The following is a 27,997-nucleotide window of genomic DNA, read 5'->3' as shown; positions in this document are numbered from 1 at the left end:
TATTCAGTTGAGGGCAACACCAGGGAGGGGCAGACACCGTTAGTAGGCCGTAACCAAAGTTGAAGGCCAAATGCAGTTTAATATCTGATAGTATAGGCCGAAAGCCAGAAGATAATGAAAATAATATTGCGGCATGCATTTTACACACATACAATATGCATGTTATTGGAGCAAAATAAACACCTATAATGGTGCTAATAGTGTGTATGCTAGGACTCAATCAAGGGACAACTGAAAAACAGAAATCCTAATACTCCACAAAGAACACAGTTGATTTATCCCATAAAATTATCTTTATTAAATATATTAAAACAACAGTATATAAGAACAGTACAAGGGACCAATGGGGCTAGTAGGAAACACCAATGTCAAAGATGCACAAACGCATTGGGCCATGAGGTCAAACCACCGCAGTAGTTAATGCTTCAATATCAATATCATACCACAAAAGGTGGATATCTACAAAGAATATAAAAATAAATAAGTGGATACTCAAGGAGCACATCATTATAGAATAGCCATCCTGAAAGACAATAATAGTATCATGCCTAATGCATATACATACATCAATTTGAGCCGCTAGTGGCAACCAGGATAGAGCCTATAGTAATTTAGAATTTCAAATTTCCCGGAGGAGTTACCTGATGTGCGTCCACGGTGGGGAGACCTCACGCCCACCCCGACGCGCGTTTCGGAACAATAGAATGTTCCTTCCTCAGGGGGTAAGATACAAGCCGATAGTGGCAGCATTTATATGCCGACACATCGGAAATACATGGCGCCGCAGTGTGCATCACCTGCACGACTCGCCATCCACAGCCGCCGCTGCCATCCGGAACCGGAAACACGTGGGGCCCCACGTGTTCCAGCATCACCAGACAGCGGACGCCAAGGGATGCGAGCAAACAGGTGGGCACAAAGCGGAAGTGCAGCAGACGCCATTATACAAACGGGCAAGGGACAAGAATGAAATAAATATACATATATATACACAACAAGAAAAAGAAAAAGAAAAAAAAAACGAAAAAAAACGAAAAAAAACAGAAAAAAACAGAAAAAAACCATATCCATAATTATACAAAAGATGAAATGAAATGAATAATGAATATACCATTACCGCAAATCAAACTATAACACAGACTAATAACACCAGGACAACAAATATATATATATATATATATATATATATATATATGTGAATAAATAATACAATGTGAAAACAATGTGTGAAATAAACAATAAAAGAATATGAACAAAAAATAAATAAAATAAAAACAAAAATAAGAAAAAATCAATAAACAAATAATAAAACAAATACTATATCATATATATACACAAAACATTACTAATCACCAACAACAAATATACATATATACCATAAATACAAACATAAACATATGTGGAAATATGACACACATTATACAAGACCAACATTATACACATTGTATTAACAACAAAAAAATTATATATATATATATATATATATATATATACACATACAGAAATAACATAACACACAATTATACATAGCCCTAACAGTAACACATACACAAAATAGTGTAGATAAGACGAATCATGGATGTCTTCTTGAATTTGCAGATATCCTTGTCTTTTATTTCAAAAACCCATAAAGCATGACGTATACCAATCTAGAAATATGATGTATAAAAAAGTTAAAATTAAAAAAGAGACAAAAATATATAAAAAACCACATAGTGCATGACACAAATGAATCCACTGTATCACAACCAGACAGAAAGATCACAGAAATGGGACGAATGATAAGTACTCGTTAAGTCCTTTTGGGTGGATCGTCCCTAGTGTCCAAATCCATTTACATTCTAACTGCGCTAGACGCTTAGAGAGATTACCTCCCCTAATATTAATTGGTAGTAGGTCAATGCCCCGTACTCGTAATAATTTTTCATTACATTGATGAAAATCAAAGAAATGGCGCGGCAGGGTTTTGAGGGTGGATGTGTCCGTGCAAGTAGCTGCTGCGCTAATTCCCAGTACGTGCTCCCGAATACGGACTTTAAACTGCCGTGTGGTCAGACCAACATAGATCAAACCACACGGACAGGTAGCGTAGTATATCACGTATCGGGAGACACAGGAGATGCGTTGTCTGATGTTATATTCCCTCGTACCCTCCGAGTTCATAAAGGAATTACATCTCTCAACATTAGGGCACGCAACGCACCTACCGCACGGAACACATCCACCTCCTGGCCGCATCCTGTCCAAAAATGTGGGCACAGTTTGACCCACATAGTGACTCCATGTCAGTTGGTCACGGAGGTTTCTCGCACGTCTAAACGCAATAGAGGGATTATTGGGAAGAAATTTGGTGATTATTGAATCGGCCTTCAAAATAGGCCAAGCATTCCTAATGGCTGTACGAAGTTTATCGTGTTGGGGATTAAATGTCGTAACGAATCTCGCCACATTGTTACCACTAGGCTTTCTCAATCCCTGACCATATAGTAATTTATTGCGGTCGGAGTATTTTGCACGGTGGTACGCTTTCTTAACACACCGACCGCTATATCCTCTGGATAGAAACCGACGTTTCAATTCTCTCGCCCTAGCCTCAAAATCAGCCGCATCAGAGCATATCCGGCGGAGGCGTAAAAATTGCCCCACCGGAATAGCCTGTACCAGATGACGCGGATGACAGGACGAGGCATGAAGTAAGGTGTTCGTGGCTGTACTTTTGCGAAAGATGTCCGTCTGCAGATATCCCGATCTATCCCTGAGGATAGTAACATCAAGGAAGTCGATCCTTTCCCTATCCCACACAGGGGTCAAACGTATATTGAGGTCGTTGCTGTTTAGGGAGGATACAAACTGCGCAAGGTCGACGGCCGTGCCCTGCCAGACAAAGAAGATATCATCAATGTAGCGCGTCCACAAAAGGACGCGCTCAATTGATCCCTGTTTGTCTGACAGGAAAAGATCCCTCTCCCACAGCCCCAGGAACAGGTTGGCATAGGAGGGCGCGAAAGCCGCGCCCATCGCTGTACCCTGGAGCTGTAGGTAGAAGGACCCCTTGAACACAAAAAAATTGTGTGTGAGGGTGAACTCAAGAAGCTCCAGGATGAGGGAAAGGATCGACTTCCTTGATGTTACTATCCTCAGGGATAGATCGGGATATCTGCAGACGGACATCTTTCGCAAAAGTACAGCCACGAACACCTTACTTCATGCCTCGTCCTGTCATCCGCGTCATCTGGTACAGGCTATTCCGGTGGGGCAATTTTTACGCCTCCGCCGGATATGCTCTGATGCGGCTGATTTTGAGGCTAGGGCGAGAGAATTGAAACGTCGGTTTCTATCCAGAGGATATAGCGGTCGGTGTGTTAAGAAAGCGTACCACCGTGCAAAATACTCCGACCGCAATAAATTACTATATGGTCAGGGATTGAGAAAGCCTAGTGGTAACAATGTGGCGAGATTCGTTACGACATTTAATCCCCAACACGATAAACTTCGTACAGCCATTAGGAATGCTTGGCCTATTTTGAAGGCCGATTCAATAATCACCAAATTTCTTCCCAATAATCCCTCTATTGCGTTTAGACGTGCGAGAAACCTCCGTGACCAACTGACACGGAGTCACTATGTGGGTCAAACTGTGCCCACATTTTTGGACAGGATGCGGCCAGGAGGTGGATGTGTTCCGTGCGGTAGGTGCGTTGCGTGCCCTAATGTTGAGAGATGTAATTCCTTTATGAACTCGGAGGGTACGAGGGAATATAACATCAGACAACGCATCTCCTGTGTCTCCCGATACGTGATATACTACGCTACCTGTCCGTGTGGTTTGATCTATGTTGGTCTGACCACACGGCAGTTTAAAGTCCGTATTCGGGAGCACGTACTGGGAATTAGCGCAGCAGCTACTTGCACGGACACATCCACCCTCAAAACCCTGCCGCGCCATTTCTTTGATTTTCATCAATGTAATGAAAAATTATTACGAGTACGGGGCATTGACCTACTACCAATTAATATTAGGGGAGGTAATCTCTCTAAGCGTCTAGCGCAGTTAGAATGTAAATGGATTTGGACACTAGGGACGATCCACCCAAAAGGACTTAACGAGTACTTATCATTCGTCCCATTTCTGTGATCTTTCTGTCTGGTTGTGATACAGTGGATTCATTTGTGTCATGCACTATGTGGTTTTTTATATATTTTTGTCTCTTTTTTTAATTTTAACTTTTTTATACATCATATTTCTAGATTGGTATACGTCATGCTTTATGGGTTTTTGAAATAAAAGACAAGGATATCTGCAAATTCAAGAAGACATCCATGATTCGTCTTATCTACACTATTTTGTGTATGTGTTACTGTTAGGGCTATGTATAATTGTGTGTTATGTTATTTCTGTATGTGTATATATATATATATATATATATATATATATATATATATATATATAATTTTTTTGTTGTTAATACAATGTGTATAATGTTGGTCTTGTATAATGTGTGTCATATTTCCACATATGTTTATGTTTGTATTTATGGTATATATGTATATTTGTTGTTGGTGATTAGTAATGTTTTGTGTATATATATGATATAGTATTTGTTTTATTATTTGTTTATTGATTTTTTCTTATTTTTGTTTTTATTTTATTTATTTTTTGTTCATATTCTTTTATTGTTTATTTCACACATTGTTTTCACATTGTATTATTATTTATTCACATATATATATATATATATATATATATATATTTGTTGTCCTGGTGTTATTAGTCTGTGTTATAGTTTGATTTGCGGTAATGGTATATTCATTATTCATTTCATTTCATCTTTTGTATAATTATGGATATGGTTTTTTTCTGTTTTTTTCTGTTTTTTTTCGTTTTTTTCGTTTTTTTTTTCTTTTTCTTTTTCTTGTTGTGTATATATATGTATATTTATTTCATTCTTGTCCCTTGCCCGTTTGTATAATGGCGTCTGCTGCACTTCCGCTTTGTGCCCACCTGTTTGCTCGCATCCCTTGGCGTCCGCTGTCTGGTGATGCTGGAACACGTGGGGCCCCACGTGTTTCCGGTTCCGGATGGCAGCGGCGGCTGTGGATGGCGAGTCGTGCAGGTGATGCACACTGCGGCGCCATGTATTTCCGATGTGTCGGCATATAAATGCTGCCACTATCGGCTTGTATCTTACCCCCTGAGGAAGAAACATTCTATTGTTCCGAAACGCGCGTCGGGGTGGGCGTGAGGTCTCCCCACCGTGGACGCACATCAGGTAACTCCTCCGGGAAATTTGAAATTCTAAATTACTATAGGCTCTATCCTGGTTGCCACTAGCGGCTAAAATTGATGTATGTATATGCATTAGGCATGATACTATTATTGTCTTTCAGGATGGCTATTCTATAATGATGTGCTCCTTGAGTATCCACTTATTTATTTTTATATTCTTTGTAGATATCCACCTTTTGTGGTATGATATTGATATTGAAGCATTAACTACTGCGGTGGTTTGACCTCATGGCCCAATGCGTTTGTGCATCTTTGACATTGGTGTTTCCTACTAGCCCCATTGGTCCCTTGTACTGTTCTTATATACTGTTGTTTTAATATATTTAATAAAGATAATTTTATGGGATAAATCAACTGTGTTCTTTGTGGAGTATTACGAAAGCCAGAAGGTAGAAGCTCAGCTGTATTCAGTTGAGGTCAACACCAGGGAGGGGCAGACACCGTTAGTAGGCCCTAACCACCAATTTTTAAAAACACTGCACTTAATGAGAGCCAGAAGGTTGAAGCTCAGCTGTATTCAGTTGAGGACAAACACCAGGCAGGGGCAGACACCGTTAGTAGGCCCTAAAAACCATTTTTTTTATTTAAAAACAGCACTTAATGAGAGCCAGAAGGTAGAAGCTCAGCTGTATTCAGTTGAGGGCAACACCAGGGAGGGGCAGACACCGTTAGTAGGCCGTAACCAAAGTTGAAGGCCAAATGCAGTTTAATATCTGATACTATAGGCCGAAAGCCAGAAGGTTGAAGCTCAGCTGTATTCAGTTGAGGGCAACACCAGGGAGGGGCAGACACCGTTAGTAGGCTCTAACCACCAATTTTTAAAAACACAGCACTTAATGAGAGCCAGAAGGTTGAAGCTCAGCTGTATTCAGTTGAGGACAAACACCAGGCAGGGGCAGACACCGTTAGTAGGCCCTAACCACCAATTTTTTAAAACACAGCACTTAATGAGAGCCAGAAGGTAGAAGCTCAGCTGTATTCAGTTGAGGACAAACACCAGGCAGGGGCAGACACCGTTAGTAGGCCCTAAACACCATTTTTTTTATTTAAAAACAGCACTTAATGAGAGCCAGAAGGTAGAAGCTCAGCTGTATTCAGTTGAGGTCAACACCAGGGAGGGGCAGACACCGTTAGTAGGCCCTAAAAACCATTTTTTTATTTAAAAACAGCACTTAATGAGAGCCAGAAGGTAGAAGCTCAGCTGTATTCAGTTGAGGGCAGCACCAGGGAGAGGCAGACACCGTTAGTAGGCCCTAAACACCAATTTTTAAAAAAAAAAAAAACCTTAATGAGAGCCAGAAGGTAAAAGCTCAGCTTTATTCAGTTGAGGACAACTTGAATTAGGGACTGCAGACAGACTTAGCAGGCTGTCTCCTGTGTGGACCATGCATCCAAGACATTAACCCATTGCGCCATAAAGGACACGTAACCTTCCGTGGCCATGCCTACAGGTCCATGTGTCTGTTGTCAGGTGTACCTTTGGACTCACAGATTGACAGAGTGCATGGACAATGCGGTCTTTTACATGCTGGTGGAGGGGTGGGATGGCTTTTCTCGCAAAAGAATTGTCAACTGGGTAGCTCATAGCGTGGTACAGCGTTGTCCTTCATGACTTTATTAATATTAAATAAAATAAAAAAATAGGCTCTATGCACTGTAAAATAGGTTCAAGGGGTAAACGGGCAGCATTGTTGTGGTCAGTGGAGGAGGATTGTAAGGAGGCACAGCAGACAGGCTTACTAGGCCTAAAATACCTAAAAATAGGCTCAAGGCAGTTTAAAAAAGGTTACATGGATACACAGGCAGCTTTGTGGTCAGCGGAGGAGGAGTATTGCAAGTAGGGGCTGCAGACAGGCTATCAAAGGTCTAAAATAACAAACAATAGGCTCATGGCAGTTTTACATCGGTTACATGGATACACAGGCAGGCAGCATTGTGGTCAGTGGAGGAGTAATGCAAGTAGGGGCCGCAGACAGGGTATCAAAGGCCTAAAATAACAAACAATAGGCTCATGGCAGTTTTACATCTGTTACATGGATACACAGGCAGGCAGCATTGTGGTCAGTGGAGGAGTAATGCAAGTAGGGGCCGCAGACAGGCTATCAAAGGCCTAAAATAACAAACAATAGGCTCATGACAGTTTTACATCGGTTAAATGGATACACAGGCAGGCAGCATTGTGGTCAGTGGAGGAGTAATGCAAGTAGGGGCCGCAGACAGGCTATCAAAGGCCTAAAATAACAAACAATAGGCTCATGGCAGTTTTACATCGGTTACATGGATACACAGGCAGGCAGCATTGTGGTCAGTGGAGGAGTAATGCAAGTAGGGGCCGCAGACAGGCTATCAAAGGCCTAAAATAACAAACCATAGGCTCATGGCAGTTTTACATCGGTTACATGGATACACAGGCAGGCAGCATTGTGGTCAGTGGAGGAGTAATGCAAGTAGGGACCGCAGACAGGCTATCAAAGGCCTAAAATAAACAATAGGCTCATGGCAGTTTTACATCGGTTACATGGATACACAGGCAGGCAGCATTGTGGTCACTGGAGGAGTAATGCAAGTAGGGACCGCAGACAGGCTATCAAAGGCCTAAAATAACAAACAATAGGCTAATGGCAGTTTTACATCGGTTACATGGATACACAGGCAGGCAGCATTGTGGTCAGTGGAGGAGTAATGCAAGTAGGGGACGCAGACAGGCTATCAAAGGCCTAAAATAACAAACAATAGGCTCATGGCAGTTTTACATAGGTTACATGGATACACAGGCAGGCAGCATTGTGGTCAGTGGAGGAGTAATGCAAGTAGGGGCCGCAGACAGGCTATCAAAGGCCTAAAATAACAAACAATAGGCTCATGGCAGTTGTACATCGGTTACATGGATACACAGGCAGGCAGCATTGTGGTCAGTGGAGGAGTAATGCAAGTAGGGACTGCAGACAGGCTATCAAAGGCCTAAAATAACAAACAATAGGCTCATGGCAGTTTTACATCGGTTACATGGATACACAGGCAGGCAGCATTGTGGTCAGTGGAGGAGTAATGCAAGTAGGGGCCGCAGACAGGCTATCAAAGGCCTAAAATAACAAACAATAGGCTCATGACAGTTTTACATCGGTTACATGGATACACAGGCAGGCAGCATTGTGGTCAGTGGAGGAGTAATGCAAGTAGGGGCCGCAGACAGGCTATCAAAGGCCTAAAATAACAAACAATAGGCTCATGGCAGTTTTCCATCGGTTACATGGATACACAGGCAGGCAGCATTGTGGTCAGTGGAGGAGTAATGCAAGTAGGGACCGCAGACAGGCTATCAAAGGCCTAAAATAAACAATAGGCTCATGGCAGTTTTACATCGGTTACATGGATACACAGGCAGGCAGCATTGTGGTCACTGGAGGAGTAATGCAAGTAGGGACCGCAGACAGGCTATCAAAGGCCTAAAATAACAAACAATAGGCTCATGGCAGTTTTACATCGGTTACATGGATACACAGGCAGGCAGCATTGTGGTCAGTGGAGGAGTAATGCAAGTAGGGGACGCAGACAGGCTATCAAAGGCCTAAAATAACAAACAATAGGCTCATGGCAGTTTTACATTGGTTACATGGATACACAGGCAGGTAGCATTGTGGTCAGTGGAGGAGTAATGCAAGTAGGGACCGCAGACAGGCTATCAAAGCCCTAAAATAACAAACAATAGGCACATGGCAGTTTTACATCGGTTACATGGATACACAGGCAGGCAGCATTGTGGTCAGTGGAGGAGTAATGCAAGTAGGGACCGCAGACAGGCTATCAAAGGCCTAAAATAAACAATAGGCTCATGGCAGTTTTACATGGGTTACATGGATACACAGGCAGGCAGCATTGGGGTCAGTGGAGGAGTATTGCAAGGAGTGTCTGACCCAGTACTCCCAAAATGTAAATAGATGTTAATGTCTCGCAAAACAAACAAAAAAAAATAAAAAGTGTGGCATACTTAGGTACAGGGGTGGGCTCATCTGCTGAGTTTCTGACATAGTAATTTGGCAGTAAATATGTAATGGTGCCAATAGGACACTGACCCAGACTACTTTAAGTAGCATCGTAGATGTCTACAAATTGGTATTGTCAGTGCCAGACATTGAATGATGTCAGCGAATAGACTAAACATCGGTGGAGCTGTGCGAGATAATTTTGCACGTGGTAGAGCACAGTTTGAGCTGGGGGGGGCAACTCTCTTGTGGCCGGCGGTACCGCCCCAGGGCCCCTCATGTTACAACGGTGTGTCTGACGTTGGGTGCGCACCACCACCGCCAGAGACACTACATTGTACTATGAGGGACCCAGTGGCAGTGCCGTCGACCAAAAGCGGGCACACCCACCTCTTCAGACAAACAGCACTGTAACGGGTGCTTGAGCCAAGTGGCGAGACCACGGCCCCGTGGGGGGAGTTTTCACATTGCGGGAGGTGTAAACCTGTCGTATGCTGGACAAACAGCTGCTGCAAATTAACAGACTGGAATACTCAGTAAGACCAGTCCACAAGCAAGCACTTTTTATAGGAAAGCTAGGTGTCAGCCGGGAAAGGTGGGGCAAAATAATTTGAAATCCAGGAGTGGTTCATTTTAATGAAGGTGAGATCATCCACATTTTGGGTAGCCAGACGAGTCCTTTTTTCGGTTAATATTGAACCAGCAGCACTGAATACTCTTTCTGATAGCACACTAGCTGCTGGGCAAGCAAGCTCCTGCAATGCATATTCTACCAATTCAGGCCAGGTGTCTAATTTGGATGCCCAGTAATCAAATGGGAATGATGCTTGAGGGAGAACATCGATAAGGGCTGAAAAATAGTTCATAACCATACTGGACAAATGTTGTCTCCTGTCACTTTGAATGGATGCTGCAGTACCTGTCCTGTCTGCGGTCATTGTGAAATCACTCCACAACCTGGTCAGAAAACCCCTCTGTCCAATGCCACTTCGGATCTGTGCACCTCGAACACCTCTGCCATGTAGCCTCCTGCAGCTTGTGTGAGACTGAGAACTATCACCGGCGCTGTGTGCTGGGAATGCCTGAATCAAACGGTCTACAAGAGTAGCTTGTTTGGTTGCTAATTTTTGTTCGAGGTTCTCATGTGGCATAATATTTTGCAATTTGCCTTTATAGCGAGGGTCAAGGATGCAGGCCAACCAGTAATCATCATCGCTCATCATTTTAATAATGCGTGTGTCCCTTTTCAGGATACGTAAGGCATAATCCACCATGTGGGCCAAAGTTCCAGTTGTCAAATCTGCGGTTGTGCTGGTTGGAGGGGCAGTTACAGGCAAATCTACGTCACTTGTCACCCTTAAAAAAACAGAACCCGGCCTTGCAACGCCACTAATTTCTGTTGGCCCAGGAGAAGCTTCCTCATTCAAAAAGTACTCATCCCCATCATCCTCCTCGTCCTCCTCCACCTCTTCGCCCGCTACCGCGTCCTCAACACGGCCCTGACCAGACAATGGCTGACTGTCATCAAGGCTTTCCTCTTCCTCGGCTGCAGACGCCTGCTCCTTTATGTGCGTCAAACTTTGCATCAGCAGACGCATTAGGGGGATGCTCATGCTTATTATGGCGTTGTCTGCACTAACCAGCCGTGTGCATTCCTCAAAACACTGAAGGACTTGACACAGGTCTTGTAGCTTCGACCACTGCACACCTGACAACTCCATGTCTGCCATCCAACTGCCTGCCCGTGTATGTGTATCCTCCCACAAAAACATAACAGCACACCTCTGTTCGCACAGTCTCTGAAGCATGTGCAGTGTGGAGTTCCACCTTGTTGCAATGTCGATGACTAGGCGATGCTGGTGAAGGTTCAAAGACCGCTGATAGTTCTGCATACGGCTGGAGTGTACGGGCGAACGGCGGATATGCGAGCAAAGTCTGCACACTTTGAGGAGCAGGTCGGGTAACCCTGGGTAACTTTTCAGGAAGCACTGCACCACCAGGTTTAAGGTGTGAGCCAGGCAAGGAATGTGTTTCAGTTGGGAAAGGGCTATGGCAGCCATGAAATTCCTTCCGTTATCATTCACAACCTTGCCTGCCTCAAGATGTACAGTGCCCAGCCATGACTGAGTTTCATTCTGCAAGAACTCGGACAGAACTTCCACGGTGTGTCTGTTGTCGCCCAAACACTTCATTGCCAATACAGCCTGCTGATGCTTGCCACTAGCTGTCCCATAATGGCACACCTGGTGTGCAACAGTGACAGCTGCGGATGGAGTGGATGTGCGACTGCGGTGTGTGGATGAGCTCTCGCTTCTGCATGAGGAGGAGGAAGAGGAGGAGGGGGGGCGAACGCCTACAGCCAACTCTTTCCTTGACCGTGGGCTAGGCAAAACTGTCCCAATATTGCTGTCCCCTGTGGACCCTGCATCCACCACATTCACCCAGTGTGCCGTGATGGACACGTAACGTCCCTGGCCATGCCTACTGGTCCATGCATCTGTTGTCAGGTGCACCTTTGCAGTCACAGACTGCCTGAGTGCATGGACGATGCGGTCTTTAACATGCTGTTGGAGTGCTGGGATGGCTTTTCTAGAAAAGAAGTGCCGACTGGGTAGCTCGTAGCGTGGTACAGCGTAGTCCATCAGCGCTTTGAAAGCTTCACTTTCAACTAACCGGTAGGGCATCATCTCTAATGAGATTAGTCTAGCAATGTGTGCGTTCAAACCCTGTGTACGCGGATGCGAGGATGAGTACTTCCTTTTCCTAACAAGAGTCTCATGTAGGGTGAGTTGGACTGGAGAGCTGGAGATCGTGGAACTAGCGGTGGTGCCGGTGGACATGGGTGAGTGAGAGAGGGTTGGAGATGGTATTCTTGCCGGTGCCCTACATGCAGTGTTTTCTACTGCAAACCTGGCAATTCCCTGACTTCTTTGGCCTGGCGACGAAAGCTGCACAGATACTGCAGGTGGTGCGGGAAATGGTGGGTTTACAGTGAGGGAAGGGATGTAGCGTTGCTGACTAGCTTCATTGGCCGAGGGTGCTGCAACCTTTAGGGACGTTTGGTAGTTAGTCCAGGCTTGCAAATGCATGGTGGATAAATGTCTATGCATGCAACTTGTATTTAGACTTTTAAGATTCTGACCTCTGCTTAAGGTAGTTGAACATTTTTGACAGATGACTTTGCGCTGACCATTTGGATGATGTTTAAAAAAATGCCAGAGTGCACTCTTTCTACTATCGGATACCTTTTCAGGCATTGCAGACTGAGCTTCTTTAACCGGATGGCCACGCTGTCTTCCAACTGGTTTTGGTTTTGCCACGTGTTTTTGGCCAGATACGGGCCCGGCAGATGGAACCTGTTGTGATGTTGATGCCTGCTGTGGCTCCTCCTCCTCCGCTTCTGAACTACTGCCACCTGCACCCTGTTCCCCCAAAGGCTGCCAATCGGGGTCAACAGCTGGGTTATCTATGACCTCCTCTTCTATGTCGTGTGCAACTTCGTCTGTGTCACCGTGTAAGCCGGTGGTATAGCGTTCGTGATGGGGCACCATAGTCTCCGCTGGGTTTGATTCTGCCTCAGTACACTGCGAGGGCAATGTTCTGGTCTGAGTCAAAGGAACAGCATAGTAATCTGGCTGTGGCTGTGCATCTGTGCACTCCATGTCCGATTCAACTTCTAATGGGCATGGCCTGTTAACTGTTTCACTGTCTAACCCAGGAACGGTATGTGTAAAGAGCTCCATGGAGTAACCTGTTGTGTCGACTGACGCATCCTTCACTGTTGTTCTGGGTGAAGGACACAAGGAAGCGACTTGTTCCTGACCGGGAGCATCCACTGATGATGCACTGCTCTGACATTTTGCACTTTCCGAGGAGGAGGCGAAAGAGCTAGAGGCAGAGTTGGCAATGAAAGCCAATACTTGTTCCTCCTGCTCCGGCTTCAAAAGTGGTTTTCCTACTCCCAGAAAAGAGAGCGTTCGAGGCCTTGTGTAGGCAGACGACGTTTTTGGCTCAACAACTCAACAACTTAGGTGCTGTACTGCTTTTACCATGACCACCTGATGCTCCACCACCACTACCATCATTACCAGCTGACAATGACCGCCCACGGCCACGACCTCTTCCACTAGACTTCCTCATTGTTTGCAAAACGTAACTAAAGTAACGCTATTTGTTACTGTAAAACAACTTATAAGTTGAACTCAAACTTCTGTAGGATTTATATATACCTTTATAGGTGCCTGACACTGAAAGGAAAATCAGGCCCAATGTTACACACTAGGTTTTCTGTGCCCCAATAATTTGAGACAGATGGCATACACAGGAGCAGCACTCAAGCAGACTTGCCAATATGTATCTCCCACTAACTATTTTTTTTTTGAAAAGGGAGAATTTACCCAAAAAAAAACAAAAAGGCCCAGTGTTACACACTGCTTTTCGGTGGCACACAATGAGAGACAGATGCCACACACAGGACTGGCACGGAGGCAAACTTGCAAATATTTATCTCCCACTAACTGTTTTTTTTTGAAAAGGGAGAATTTACCCAAAAAAAACAAAAAGGCCCAGTATTACACACTGCTTTTCGGTGGCACACAATGAGAGACAGATGCCACACACAGGACTGGCACGGAGGCAAACTTGCCAATATTAATCTCCCACTAACTATTTTTTTTGAAAAGGGAGAATTTACCAAAAAAAAACAAAAAGGCCCAGTATTACACACTGCTTTTCGGTGGCACACAATGAGAGACAGATGCCACACACAGGACTGGCACGGAGGCAAACTTGCCAATATTTATCTCCCACTAACTATTTTTTTTTGAAAAGGGAGAATTTACCCAAAAAAACAAAAAGGCCCAGTATTACACACTGCTTTTCGGTGGCACACAATGAGTGACAGATGCCACCCACAGCAATGGCACGGAGGCAGACTTGCCAATATTTATCTCCCACTAACTATTTTTTTTAGAAAAGGGAGAATTTATCAAAAAAAAAAAAAAGGCCCAGTATTACACACTGCTTTTCAGTGGCACACAATGAGAGACAGATGCCACACACAGGACTGGCACGGAGGCAAACTTGCCAATATTTATCTCCCACTAACTATTTTTTTTTTGAAAAGGGAGAATTTACCCAAAAAAAACAAAAAGGCCCAGTATTACACACTGCTTTTCGGTGGCACACAATGAGAGACAGATGCCACACACAGGACTGGCACGGAGGCAAACTTGCCAATATTTATCTCCCACTAACTATTTTTTTTTGAAAAGGGAGAATTTACCCAAAAAAAACAAAAAGGCCCAGTATTACACACTGCTTTTCGGTGGCACACAATGAGAGAAAGATGCCACACACAGGACTGGCACGGAGGCAAACTTGCCAATATTTATCTCCCACTAACTATTTTTTTTTGAAAAGGGAGAATTTACCCAAAAAAAACAAAAAGGCCCAGTATTACACACTGCTTTTCGGTGGCACACAATGAGAGAGAGATGCCACCCACAGCTATGGCACGGAGGCAGACTTGCCAATATTTATCTCCCACTAATTTTTTTTTTTTTGAAAAGGGAGAATTTAGCAAAAAAAAAAAATGGCCAAGTATCAAACAGTGGTTTTTTCGGTGCCACACAATGAGAGAGAGATGCCACCCACAGCTATGGCACGGAGGCAGACTTGCCAATATTTATCTCCCACTAATTTTTTTTTTTTTTGAAAAGGGAGAATTTAGCAAAAAAAAAAAAAATGGCCAAGTATCACACAGTGGTTTTTTCGGTGCCACACAATGAGAGAGAGATGCCACCCACAGCTATGGCACGGAGGCAGACTTGCCAATATTTATCTCCCTCTAATTTTTATTTTTTTTGAAAAGGGAGAATTTAGCCAAAAAAAAAAATGGCCAAGCATCACACAGTGGTTTTTTCGGTGCCACACAATGAGAGAGAGATGCCACCCACAGCAATGGCACGGAGGCAGACTTGCCAATAATTATCTCCCACTAATTTATTTTTTTGGAAAAGGGAGAATGTAGCCAAAAAAAAAAATGGCCAAGTATCACACAGTGGTTTTCGTTTTCGGTGCCACACAATGAGAGAGAGATGCCACCCACAGGACTGGCACAGAGGCAGAGTTGCCAATATTTATCTCCCTGCAGTTATCTGCAAACAAACACACAAGATAGCTGTGCAGAAAGGAAGGAAATACAGGATTTGTGCTTTGAAAAAAGCAGTTGGTTTGCACAGCGGCATACACACACAGGCACAGCAACGCAGCTATCTGGGTCAAGGAGCCTTCTAAGGCAGCCCAATGAGCGACAGCGCTGATGAAAAAAAAATGTAGCTTCCACTGTCCCTGCAAACAAAAGGTGGTGTTGGACAGTGGAAATCGCTACAGCACAAGCGGTTTGTAGCTTTATGTACCCTGCCTATCACTATCCCTGCTTCTGAAGAAGCGGCAGCAACCTCTCCCTACGCTCACATCAGCAGCAGTAAGATGGCGGTCGGCGGGAACGCCCCCTTATAGCCCCTGTGACGCGGCAGAAAGCAAGACAATCACTGCAATGCCCTTCTCTAAGATGGTGGGGACTGAGATCTATGTCATCACGCTGCCCACACTCTGCATCCACCTTCATTGGCTGAGAAATGGCGCTTTTATCGTCATCGAAACGCGACTTTGGCGTGAAAGTTGCGTACCGCATGGCCGATGCAACGCTGGGATCGGCTCGGTTTCATGAGACGCCGACTTTGCCAAAAGTCGGCGACTTATGAAAATGAACGATCCGTTTCGCTCAACCCTAGAGACCATGTGTATGACTCCTGCACATCAAGAGGTTATTCGCTTTCTGGTGTTACATAAATTGCATGATGTTGTCGTGTTGGGTCTGCCATGGTTGCAGGTTCATAATCCAGTCCTGGATTGGAAAGCAATGTCTGTGTCTAGTTGGGGTTGTCAAGGGGTACATGGTGATGTTCCTTTGGAATCAATTGCTTCTTCTACTCCTTCTGAAGTCCCTGAATTTTTGTCGGACTACCAAGATGTATTTGATGAGCCCAAATCCAGTGTCCTACCTCCTCATAGGGATTGTGATTGTGCTATAAATTTGATTCCTGGTAGTAAGTTCCCTAAGGGTCGACTTTTTAATTTGTCTGTGCCAGGACATGCCGCTATGCGGAGTTATATAAAGGAGTCCTTGGAGAAAGGGCATATTCGCCCATCCTCATCACCCTTGGGAGCAGGGTTCTTTTTTGTGGCCAAGAAGGATGGTTCTCTGAGACCCTGTATAGATTACCGCCTTCTTAATGGAATCACGGTCAAATTTCAGTACCCTTTGCCTCTGCTGTCCGATCTGTTTGCTCGGATTAAGGGGGCTAGTTGGTTCACCAAGATAGATCTTCGAGGAGCGTATAATCTTGTGCGTATAAAACAGGGTGATGAATGGAAAACAGCATTTAATATGCCCGAAGGCCATTTTGAGTACTTGGTGATGCCATTTGGGCTCTCTAATGCCCCTTCCGTGTTTCAGTCCTTTATGCACGACATCTTCCGAGAGTATCTGGATAGATTCATGATTGTGTACCTGGATGATATTTTGGTCTTTTCTGATGATTGGGAATCTCATGTGAAGCAGGTCAGGATGGTATTTCAGGTCCTGCGTGCCAAAGCCTTGTTTGTGAAGGGCTCTAAATGTCTCTTCGGAGTCCAGAAGGTTTCCTTTTTGGGCTTTATCTTTTCCCCTTCTACTATCAAGATGGATCCAGTTAAAGTCCAGGCCATTTATGATTGGACTCAACCTACATCTGTGAAGAGTCTTCAGAAGTTCTTGGGCTTTGCTAATTTTTACCGTCGCTTCATCACTAATTTTTCTAGTGTGGTTAAGCCTTTGACGGATTTGACCAAAAAGGGTGCTGATGTGACGAATTGGCCTTCTGCGGCCGTTGAGGCCTTTCAGGAGCTGAAACGTCAGTTTTCTTCGGCTCCTGTCTAGCGTCAGCCGGATGTTTCTCTTCCTTTTCAGGTCGAGGTTGATGCTTCGGAGATTGGAGCAGGGGCCGTCTTGTCGCAGAGAAGCTCTGATGGCTCTGTAATGAGGCCATGTGCTTTCTTTTCTAGAAAGTTTTTGCCTGCCGAGCGGAATTATGATGTTGGTAATCGGGAGTTGTTGGCAATGAAATGGGCATTTGAGGAGTGGCGACATTGGCTTGAGGGAGCCAAACATCGCGTGGTGGTCCTGAGTCCTGACGGATCACAGGAATTTGATTTATCTCGAGTCTGCCAAGCGGTTAAATCCTAGACAGGCTCGATGTTAGCTGTTTTTCTCCCGTTTCGACTTCGTGGTTTCATACCTGCCTGGCTCTAAGAATGTGAAGGCTGATGCACTTTCTAGGAGTTTTGTGCCTGACTCTCTGGGAGTTTCTGAACCGGCTGGTATCCTCAGAGAGGGGGTGATTCTGTCTCCCATCTCCCTTGATTTGCGGCGGGTGCTGCAGGAATTTCACGTTGAGAGACCTGACCGTTGTCCACCGGAGAGACTGTTTGTCCCGGATAGATGGACCAGTAGAGTTATTTCTGAGGTTCATTGTTCGGTGTTGGCGGGTCATCCTGGAATTTTTGGTACCAGAGATTTGGTGGCTAGGTCCTTTTGGTGGCCTTCCTTGTCGCGGGATGTGCGTTCCTTTGTGCAGTCCTGTGGGATTTGTGCTCGGGCCAAGCCTTGCTGTTCTCATGCCAGTGGATTGCTTTTGCCTTTGCCTGTCCCAAAGAGGCCCTGGACGCATATTTCCATGGATTTTATTTCGGATCTTCCAGTCTCTCAGAGGATGTCTGTCATCTGGGTGGTTTGTGATCGTTTTTCTAAGATGGTCCATTTGGTGCCCTTGCCTAAATTGCCTTCCTCCTCTGATTTGGTTCCGCTGTTTTTTCAGAATGTGGTTCGTTTGCATGGTATTCCGGAGAACATTGTGTCTGACAGAGGGTCCCAGTTTGTGTCCAGATTTTGGCGGTCCTTTTGTGCTAAGATGGGCATTGATTTGTCTTTTTCTTCGGATTTCCATCCTCAGACGAATGGCCAAACCGAACGAACTAATCAGACCTTGGAAGCTTATCTGAGATGTTTTGTTTCTGCTGATCAGGATGATTGGGTGACCTTTTTGCCGTTGGCTGAGTTCGCCCTCAATAATCGGGCTAGTTCGGCTACTTTGGTTTCGCCTTTTTTTTGTAATTCTGGTTTTCATCCTTGTTTTCCTCAGGGCAGGTTGAGCCTTCTGACTGTCCTGGGGTGGATTCTGTGGTGGATAGGTTGCAGCAGATTTGGGACCACGTAGTGGACAATTTGACGTTGTCACAGGAGAAGGCTCAACGCTTTGCTAACCGCCGTCGCTGTGTGGGTCCCCAACTTCGTGTGGGGGATTTGGTTTGGTTGTTTTCTTGTTATGTTCCGATGAAGGTTTCCTCTCCTAAGTTTAAGCCTCGTTTCATCGGTCCTTATAAGATTTTGGAAATCCTCAATCCTGTGTCATTTCGTTTGGACCTCCCAACATCTTTTACCATCCATAATGTGTTCCATAGGTCATTGTTGCGGAGGTATGTGGTGCCTGTGGTTCCTTCCGTTGATCCTCCTGCTCCGGTGTTGGTCGAGGGAGAATTAGAGTATGTGGTGGAGAAGATCTTGGATTCTCGTATTTCGAGATGGAAGCTTCAGTACTTAGTTAAATGGAAGGTTTATGGTCAGGAGGATAATTCCTAGGTTGTTGCCTTTGATGTCCATGCTGCCGATTTGGTTCGTGCCTTTCATTTGGCTCTTCCTGTTCGGCCTGGGGGCTCTAGTGAGGGTTCGGTGACCCCTCCTCAAGGGGGGGTACTGTTGTGAATTCCGTTCTCGGGCTCCCTCCTGTGGTCATGAATGGTACTTGGTTGAGTTCTGTTCGTGGGCTCCCTCTGGTGGCTTTGAATGATACTGCTGGCCTGTAGCTGGGCTCACAGCTGTCTCGTTTTCTGCTATGCTCGTTTCCTATTTAACTCCACCTAGGTCTTTACTTGTTGCCAGCTGTCATTGTATTCAGTATTGGTTCAGATCTCTCTGGGACTGCTCGTGTGACCTGTCTCCTGCTGGAGAAGCTAAGTTCATGCTAGTTCATTTTTGCTCATTGTTTTTTGAAAACATTTCTCAGTATATGATGAGTTCAGTCCAGCTTGCTTATATGCTATTTCCTTGCTAGCTGGAAGCTCTGGGGTGCAGAGTTGCGCCCCTCACATCGTGAGTCGGTGTGAGGGTCTTTTTGTATTCTCTGCGTGGATATTTTTGTAGTATTTTATACTGATCGCACAGTTCCCTTGCTATCTTCTGTCTATCTAGTTATTAGTGGGCCTCATTTGCTAAAACCTGTTTTCATTCCTATGTTTCTATTTTCCTCTTAACTCACCGTTATTATTTGTGGGGGGCTGCCTTACTTTGGGGAAATTTCTCTGAGGCAAGTGAGGCTTTGTTTCTCTCTAGGGGTAGCTAGCTCTCAGGCTGTGAAGAGGCGTCTAGGGAGAGTTAGGAAACGCTCCACGGCTGCCTATAGTGTGTGTGATAGGATCAGGGTTGCGGTCAGTAAAGTTCCCACATTCCCAGAGCTTGTCCTATATTTCTGGTTTACCTACCAGGTCAGTCCAAGTGTTCCTTACCAACAGGTCCATAACAGGAATTCACCAGTGTGTCTTGGTGCTCCCGCATTTTACGCTCCCGTTTCAACGGTGTGATGAGGCTTTGTACGTTGTCCCGGTAGCGAGGATCGAGGAGGGTGAACACCCAATAATCAGACATGTTGAGAATGTGGGCGATGCGGCGGTCGTTTCTCAGGCACTGCAACATGTAATCAACCATGTGCTGCATACTGCCAACTGCCAAGAAACGCTGTCCCCTGCTTGAGGCGTGATCTCTGCCCGCTCGTCATCACCCCACCCTCGCTGTACACACTCACTACTGGACAATTGTGTAACTCCCTCCTCTGGAACGATGTCTTCCTCTTCCATTGACTCCTCCTCATCCTCCTCACAAAGTGTCCCCTGCCTACGCGTTTGTGAGGAACCACGTGGCGCTGACTGTCCAGAAGATGATGGAAATGGTGAATCCTCATCCTCCACCTCTTCCACAACATCATCCCTTAGCGCTTGCAGTGATTTTTCAAGCAGGCAGATAAGGGGGACTGTCATGCTGACTAGTGCATCATCTGCACTCGCCATCCGCGTGGAATAATGGAAGGGATGCAAAACCTGGCAGACATCCTTCATAGTGGCCCACTCTGTGGTTGTGAAGTCTGAACGTCGCGGATTGCGACTTCTTTGCGCCTGATGCAGCTGGTACTCCATTACTGCTTGCTGCTGCTCACACAACCACTCCAACATATGTAACGTGAAATTCCACCTGGTAGGTAGGTCACATATGATGCGATGTTCCGGAAGGCGGAATCGGCGCTGCAGAGCCGCAATGCGCGATTTTTCCGTGCTGGAACGCCGCAAGTGAGCACACTCTAGGCGGACCTTGTGCAGCAGTGCATCAAGATCCGGATAGTCCCTCAAAAAACTCTGCACGACCAAGTTGAGCACATGTGCCAGACATCGGATGTGAGTGAGGTTGCCGAGGCCCAGAGCTGCCACCAGATTTCGGCCATTATCACACACTACCATGCCTGGCTGGAGATTCGCTGGCACAAACCACACATCGCTCTCCTGCTTGATGGCATTCCAGAGCTCCTGCGCTGTGTGGCTTCGATTCCCCAAAGAAATTAATTTTAAGACGGCCTGTTGACGTTTGGCCATGGCTGTGCTCATGTCGGTCGTAACAGGTAAACGTTCACGGGTCCATGTGGAGGTGGACTGTGACGGCTCCTGCAGCGATGATTCTGAGGAACTTGTGTAAGAGGAGGAGTCAATGCGTACAGACTGGATTCCTGCAATCCTTGGAGTGGGCAGGACACGTCCTGTGCCACTCGCACGATCTGTACCCAGCTCAACAACATTAACCCAATGGGCAGTGAGGGAAAGGTATCGCCCCTGTCCATGGTGACTGGTCCACGCATCGGTGGTGAGGTGGACCTTGCTACTGACGGCTTTAGTAGCGCGTGTTTTATGTGTCCCTCCACATGCTTGTGCAGGGCAGGGACGGCTTGCCTGCTGAAATAAAAGCGGCTGGGCACATTGTACTGTGGGACTGCCAATGACATCAAGTCACGGAAGCTGTCAGTCTCCACCAGCCTGAATGACAGCATTTCCAGTGACAGATGTTTGGCAATGCCTGCAGTCAGAGCCTGTGCTCGTGGGTGGTTTGCCGAGAAAGGCCGCCTTTTCTCCCATGCCTGTACTACCGATGGCTGTAGACTGGGCTGGGAGTGTGAGGATGACTGGGAACGTGATGCAGCGGGTGGAATTACAGTGGGTCTCTGGACAACAGTGCCAGAGGTTCTTCCATGGCAATCCTGGGAGGAAGCCGAACCAGCTGTGTGTGAGCTGGAGGAAGAGGCAACATGAGCTGAAGAGGTGGTAGCTGCCGCTGTTGGTTGGCCTAGGTCTTCAGTGTGTTTTTGTAACTCCGCCGCGTGCCTGGTCCGCACATGTTTCCACATGTTGGAGGTATTGAGGTTGCTGACATTTTTCCCTCTTTTGATTTTATGATGACACACCTTGCATTTGACATAGTAAATGTCATCTGCAACTGTGTCAAAAAAGGACCAGGCACTGCAAGTCTTGGGAGCCCCCTTTTTGGCTTTTGGAAGAGACATGCTCCTAACGGGTGCCAAAGTGGAGGCTACAGGATCCGCAGTCTTCCCCCTCCCTCTCCCTCTGGCCCATTCGGGGAATCTCTTCCTCAGAGCTGCTCCCATCACCTTCCTTTCCCTCACGCCACGATGGGTCAAGGACCTCATCATCTACACTTCCCTCTGCCACCAACTCCTCCACCTGGGTAGTCTCAGCAGCACAGCACGCACCAGAAAGTGGCACCTGAGTGTCATCAGCGGATGCGTTCTGCGGTGTGGTGACTGGAGGCACTGGCCCACCCGCCTCTTCAGACTCAGAGAGAAAAAGCTGTTGGGCATCACTGCACACTGCCTCTTCTTCCATTTCTCCAATGCTGCTTGGCTGGCCCCCTGTTTCCAAGCCAAGAGATTCAGAGAACAGAAGTAGAGACGGCTCCTGTCCTGGGCTCTCTGTCTGCCTGGGCAATTTGGCAGGTGGCGAAGAGACAGATGGGTGCTCTCCAGTGCTCTGTGTCTGAGACGATGTGGCACTAATTGAAGTCGATACGTTAGCTGCCATCCATCTGACAACGGGTTCAATTTGGTCTTTACGCAGCAGCGGTGTATGTCGCTCTCCGACAAAGCTGCGCATGGTGATGATGAGTCTCCGGTGCCTGCAGCAGGCACAGAATCCCCACGTCCTCTCCCTGCTCCGCGCCCACGCCCACGTGCCTTACTCCCTGCCTTCTTCATCTTGGTTGACTGATAAAGATAAGCAGAAAAGTACTAATGGCTTAGTGTGCTTATTCCTGCTCCTAACAGGTATAAGAAACACTAATTTTCTAAAGTGTGGACTAGACTTTAATATGAGCTAATGTGGCCTACACAACTGTAAAGTGGTGTGTTTGGTGAACTTTATTATTTATTTATTTTTGGGGGGATGAACTGACAACAGGGCGAGCTGCACTCACACGGAGACCGTGCAGACAGCCATAAACGGCGCTGCAAGGTCCCAAAAACCTCCTCTACGTTATCCTATGTACTGTTTTTCCACAATTTAGCTGGATACTGGTGGAAAGCCACTAATAGGAATTATTCGAAAAAATGTGCAGCGGGCTGCACTATTTGCAAAAAAGGACAATGGAATGGATAGAACTGTATGAGTCAGTGAACCACCCTGAGCTGGATACAACCGGCTGTGGCTGCACACAGACTACAGGGCGAGCTGCACTCACACGGAGACCGTGCAGACAGCCGTAAACGGCGCTGCAAGGCCCCAAAAACCTCCTCTATGTTATCCTATGTAGTGTTTTTCCACAATTTAGCTGGATACGGGTGGAAAGCCACTAAGGGCTGTCCCACACGTCCAGATAATTCCGGTACCGGAATAAATCGGTACCGGAGTTATCCGTGTCCGTGTGCCTGGGAACTCACGGAGGCCATACGTGAGGCACACGTGTGCCGCCCGTATGGCGAGTGGGTACCACATGGAGCGTGTGGTACCCACTCTGCATGGTGCTGAAGCTGCTGAAGCTGCTATTCATATCCTCTCTGCAGTAGCGTTTGCTGCAGAGAAAATATGAAGAATAGTGTTAAAAATAAAGATTTAGGTGTCCGCCGCCCCCCCACCCCCTGTGCGCCCCCCCGCTGGTCAGAAAATACTTACCCGGGTCCCCCGTCGGCTGTCGCTCCTTCCTGGTCTGGCCGCGGCTTCTCCTGCATGCGGTCACGTGGGGCCGATCATTTACAGTCATGAATATGTGGCTCCACCTCCCATAGGGGCGGAGCCGACTATTCATGATTGTAAATGATCGGCCCCACGTGACCGCATACAGTAAGCCGCGGCCAGACCAGGAAGGAGCGAGGGAGCGGGTAAGTATTTTCTGACCAGCGGGGGGGCGCACAGGGGGTGGGGGGGCGGCGGACACATGGATCTTTATTTTTAACACTATTCTTCATATTTTCTCTATAGCAAACGCTGCTACAGGGAAGATATGAATACCGGCTTCAGCACCATGTGGGGGGGACAGCGCTTACTGTAGCGCTGTCTCCTGCACGCACACGGACCCCAGACGGAGAATGTCCGTGTGAGGTCCGTGTTTTACGCGGACCCATTGACTCTATTGGGTCCGTGTAATACGTGCGCTCCCACGAACACTGACATGTCTCCGTGTTTGGCACACGGAGACACGGTCCGCAAAAAATCAATGACATCTGAACAGATGCATTGATTTTTATGGGTCTACGTGTGTCAGTGTCTCCGGTACGTGAGGAAACTGTCACCTCACGTACCGGAGCCACTGACGTGTGAAACCGGCCTAATAGGAATTATTTGAAAAAAAGTGCAGCAGCCTGCACTATTTGCAAAAAAGGACAATGGAATGGATAGAACTGTATGAGTCAGTGAACCACCCTGAGCTGGATACAACCAGCTATGGCTGCACACAGACTACAGAGTGGGCTGCACTCACTCACACACACACACACACACACAGACCTTGCAGATCGCTGTGAAAACAGCGCTGCAAGGCAAAAGCAAGGTGGACTCACAGCGGTTGCTAAATTAGCCTGGGAAAAGCACAAAGAAGCAAATCGCTATCTCAACTGGCCCTCAGTCAGAACACAGCGTCCTATGCCTAACTGAATTCACAGCAGAGTGAGCCAAAAATGGCGCCAGCGACTTTTAAACTGCAGCATGACATAATTTCAGCAGCCAATCACAGCCTTGCCAGTAGTTTCATGCCCACCATGCTGAACAGGATGTGCCCACACTTGTAATCAGTCCTCATTGGCTGAATTCATGCTGTTTGAATTGAGAACTTCCGATTCCGGTATCCGATATGCGGCAAGTATCGGATCTCGGTATCGGAATTCCGATACCGCAAATATCGGCCGATACCCGATACTTGCGGTATCGGAATGCTCAACACTAAACATCACTACTTCCCTTCCGAATCCCAATGTGTGCCCAAACAGTGGTCCCCCCCACATATGAGGCATAAGCGTACTCAGGAAAAACTGGACAACAAGTTTTGGGGTCCAATTTCTCCTGTTACCCTTGTGAAAATTTCGGGCTAAAAATAATTTTTGTGGAAAAAAAATGATTTTTTATTTTCATGACTCTACATTATAAACTTCTGTGAAGCACTTGGGGGTTCATAGTGCTCACCACACATCTAGATATGTTCCTTGGGGGGTCTAGGTTCCAAAATGGGGTCACTTGTGGGGGGTTTCGACTGGCTAGGCACATCTGGGGCTCTCAAACGCAACATGACACCCGCAGACCATTCTTTAAAAGTCTGCATTCCAAAACGGCGCTCCATCCTTTCCGAGCTCTGCCATGAGCCCAAACAGTGGTTTCCCCGCACAAATGGGGTATCAGTGTACTCAAAATAAATTGTGCAATAAATTGTATGGTCCAAATTCTCCTGTTACCCTTGTGAAAGTAAAATATTTGGGGGTGAAAAGATCATTGTTATGGAAAAAATATGATTTTTAATTTTCATGGCTCCACGTTATAAACTTTTGTGAAGCACTTGGGGGTTCATAGTGTTCACCACACATCTAGATAAGCTCATTGGGGGGTCTAGTTTCCAAAAGGGGGCCACTTGTGGGGAGTTTCTACTGTTTAGGTGCATCAGGACCTCTGCAAATGCAACATGATGCCCGCAGACCATTCCATCAAAGTCTGCATTTTGAAACGTCACTACATTCTTTCTGAGCCCCAATGTGTGCCTAAACAGTGCCCTCCCCACACATATGGGGTATCAGCGTACTCAAAGCAATCTGGACAACAACTTTTTGGGTCCAATTTCTCTTATTACCCTTGTGAAAATAAAAAATTGCAGGCTACAAAAATCTTTTTGAGGCAAAAAAAATATTTTTTATTTTCACAGCTCTGCATCATAAACTTCTGTGAAGCACTTGGGGGTTCAAAGTGCTCACCACACATCTAGAAATGTTCCTTAAGGGGTCTAATTTCCAAAATGTTGTCACTTGTGGTGGTTTTCCATTGTTTAGGCACATCAGGGGCTCTCCAAAGGCGACATGGCTCCACCATTGATTCCAGCCAATTTTGGGCTGATAAAGTCAAAAGGTGCTCCCTCTCTTCTGAGCTCTGCCGTGCACACGAACAGTGGTTTACCCCCACAAATGGAGCTTCAGCATCCTTACGACAAATTGGACAACAACTTTTGGAGTCCAGTTTCTCCTGATACCCTTGGGAAAATAAAAAAAAATTAGGGGCTAAAAAATCATTTTTGTGGGAAAAAATATTTTTTATTTTCACGGCTCTGCGTCAAACTTCTGTGAAGCACTTTGGCATTCAAAGTGCTCACCACACATCTAGATAAGTTGCTTGGGGGGGTCTAGTTTCCAAAATAGGGCTACCTGTGGGGGGTTTCTACTGTTTAGGTACAACAGGTGCTCTGCAAACACAATGTGATGCCGGAAGACCATTTCATCAAAGTCTGCATTTTAAAGCGTCACTACTTCCCTTCCGAATCCCAATGTGTGCCCAAACAGTGGTCCCCCCCATATTTGAGGCATAAGCATACTCAGGAAAAACTGGACAACAAGTTTTGGGGTCCAATTTTTCCTGTTACCCTTGTGAAAATTTCGGGCTAAAAATAATTTTTGTGGAAAAAAAATGATTTTTTATTTTCATGACTCTACATTATAAACTTCTGTGAAGCACTTGGGTTTCATAGTGCTCACCACACATCTAGATAAGATCCTTGGGGGGTCTAGGTTCCAAAATGGGGTCAATTGTGGGGGGTTTCGACTGGCTATGCACATCAGGGGCTCTCAAACGCAACATGATGCCCGCAGACCATTCTTTAAAAGTCTGCATTCCAAAACGGCGCTCCATCCCTTCCGAGCTCTGCCATGAGCCCAAACAGTGGTTGCCCCGCACATATGGGGTATCAGTGTACTCAGAATAAATTGTGCAATAAATTGTATCATTCAAATTCTCCTGTTACCCTTGTGAAAGTAAAATATTTTGGGGTGAAAAGATCATTGTTATGGAAAAAATATGATTTTTAATTTTCATGGCTCCACGTTATAAACTTTTGTGAAGCACTTGAGGGTTCATAGTGCTCACCACACATCTAGGTAAGCTCATTGGGGGATCTAGTTTCCAAAAGTGGGCCACTTGTGGGGAGTTTCTACTGTTTAGGTGCATCAGGACCTCTGCAAGTGCAACATGATGCCCGCAGACCATTCCATCAAAGTCTGCATTTTGAAACGTCACTACATCCTTTCTGAGTTCCAATGTGTGCTTAAACAGTGCCCCCCCCCCCACACACATATGGGATATCATCGTACTTAAAACAAACTGGACAACAACTTTTTAGGTCCAATTTCTCCTATTACCCTTGTGAAAATAAAAAATTGCAGGCTACAAAAATCTTTTTGAGGCAAAAAAAGATTTTTTATTTTTACAGCTCTGCATCATAAACTTCTGTGAAGCACTTGGGGGTTCAAAGTGCTCACCACACATCTAGAAAAGTTCCTTAAGGGGTCTAATTTCCAAAATGGTGTCACTTGTGGTGGTTTTCCACTATTTAGGCACATCAGGGGCTCTCCAGTATAACAAAATTAACCTGTACTCATGAGACATATATATAACAACTAGACTGTGGCCCGATTCTAACGCATCGGGTATTCTAGAATATGCATGTCCCCGTAGTATATGGACAATGATGATTCCAGAATTCGCGGCAGACTGTGCCCGTCGCTGATTGGTCGAGGCAACCTTTATGACATCATCGTCGCCATGGCAACCATTATGACATCTACGTTGATACTGTGCCCGTCGCTGATTGGTCAAGGCCTGGTGGCCTCGACCAATCAGAGACGCGGGATTTCCATTATGACATCATCGTCGCCATGCTGTGCCCTTCGCTGATTGGTCGAGGCCTGGCGGCCTCGACCAATCAGAGACGCGGGATTTCCAGGACAGACAGACAGAAAGACAGACATACGGAAAAACCCTTAGACAATTATATATA

Source organism: Ranitomeya variabilis, chromosome 1 (assembly GCF_051348905.1).
Source record: "Ranitomeya variabilis isolate aRanVar5 chromosome 1, aRanVar5.hap1, whole genome shotgun sequence".
NCBI lineage: Eukaryota > Metazoa > Chordata > Amphibia > Anura > Dendrobatidae > Ranitomeya > Ranitomeya variabilis.
The sequence above is the reverse complement of the archived record's forward strand: the minus strand, read 5'-3'. Positions refer to the sequence as shown.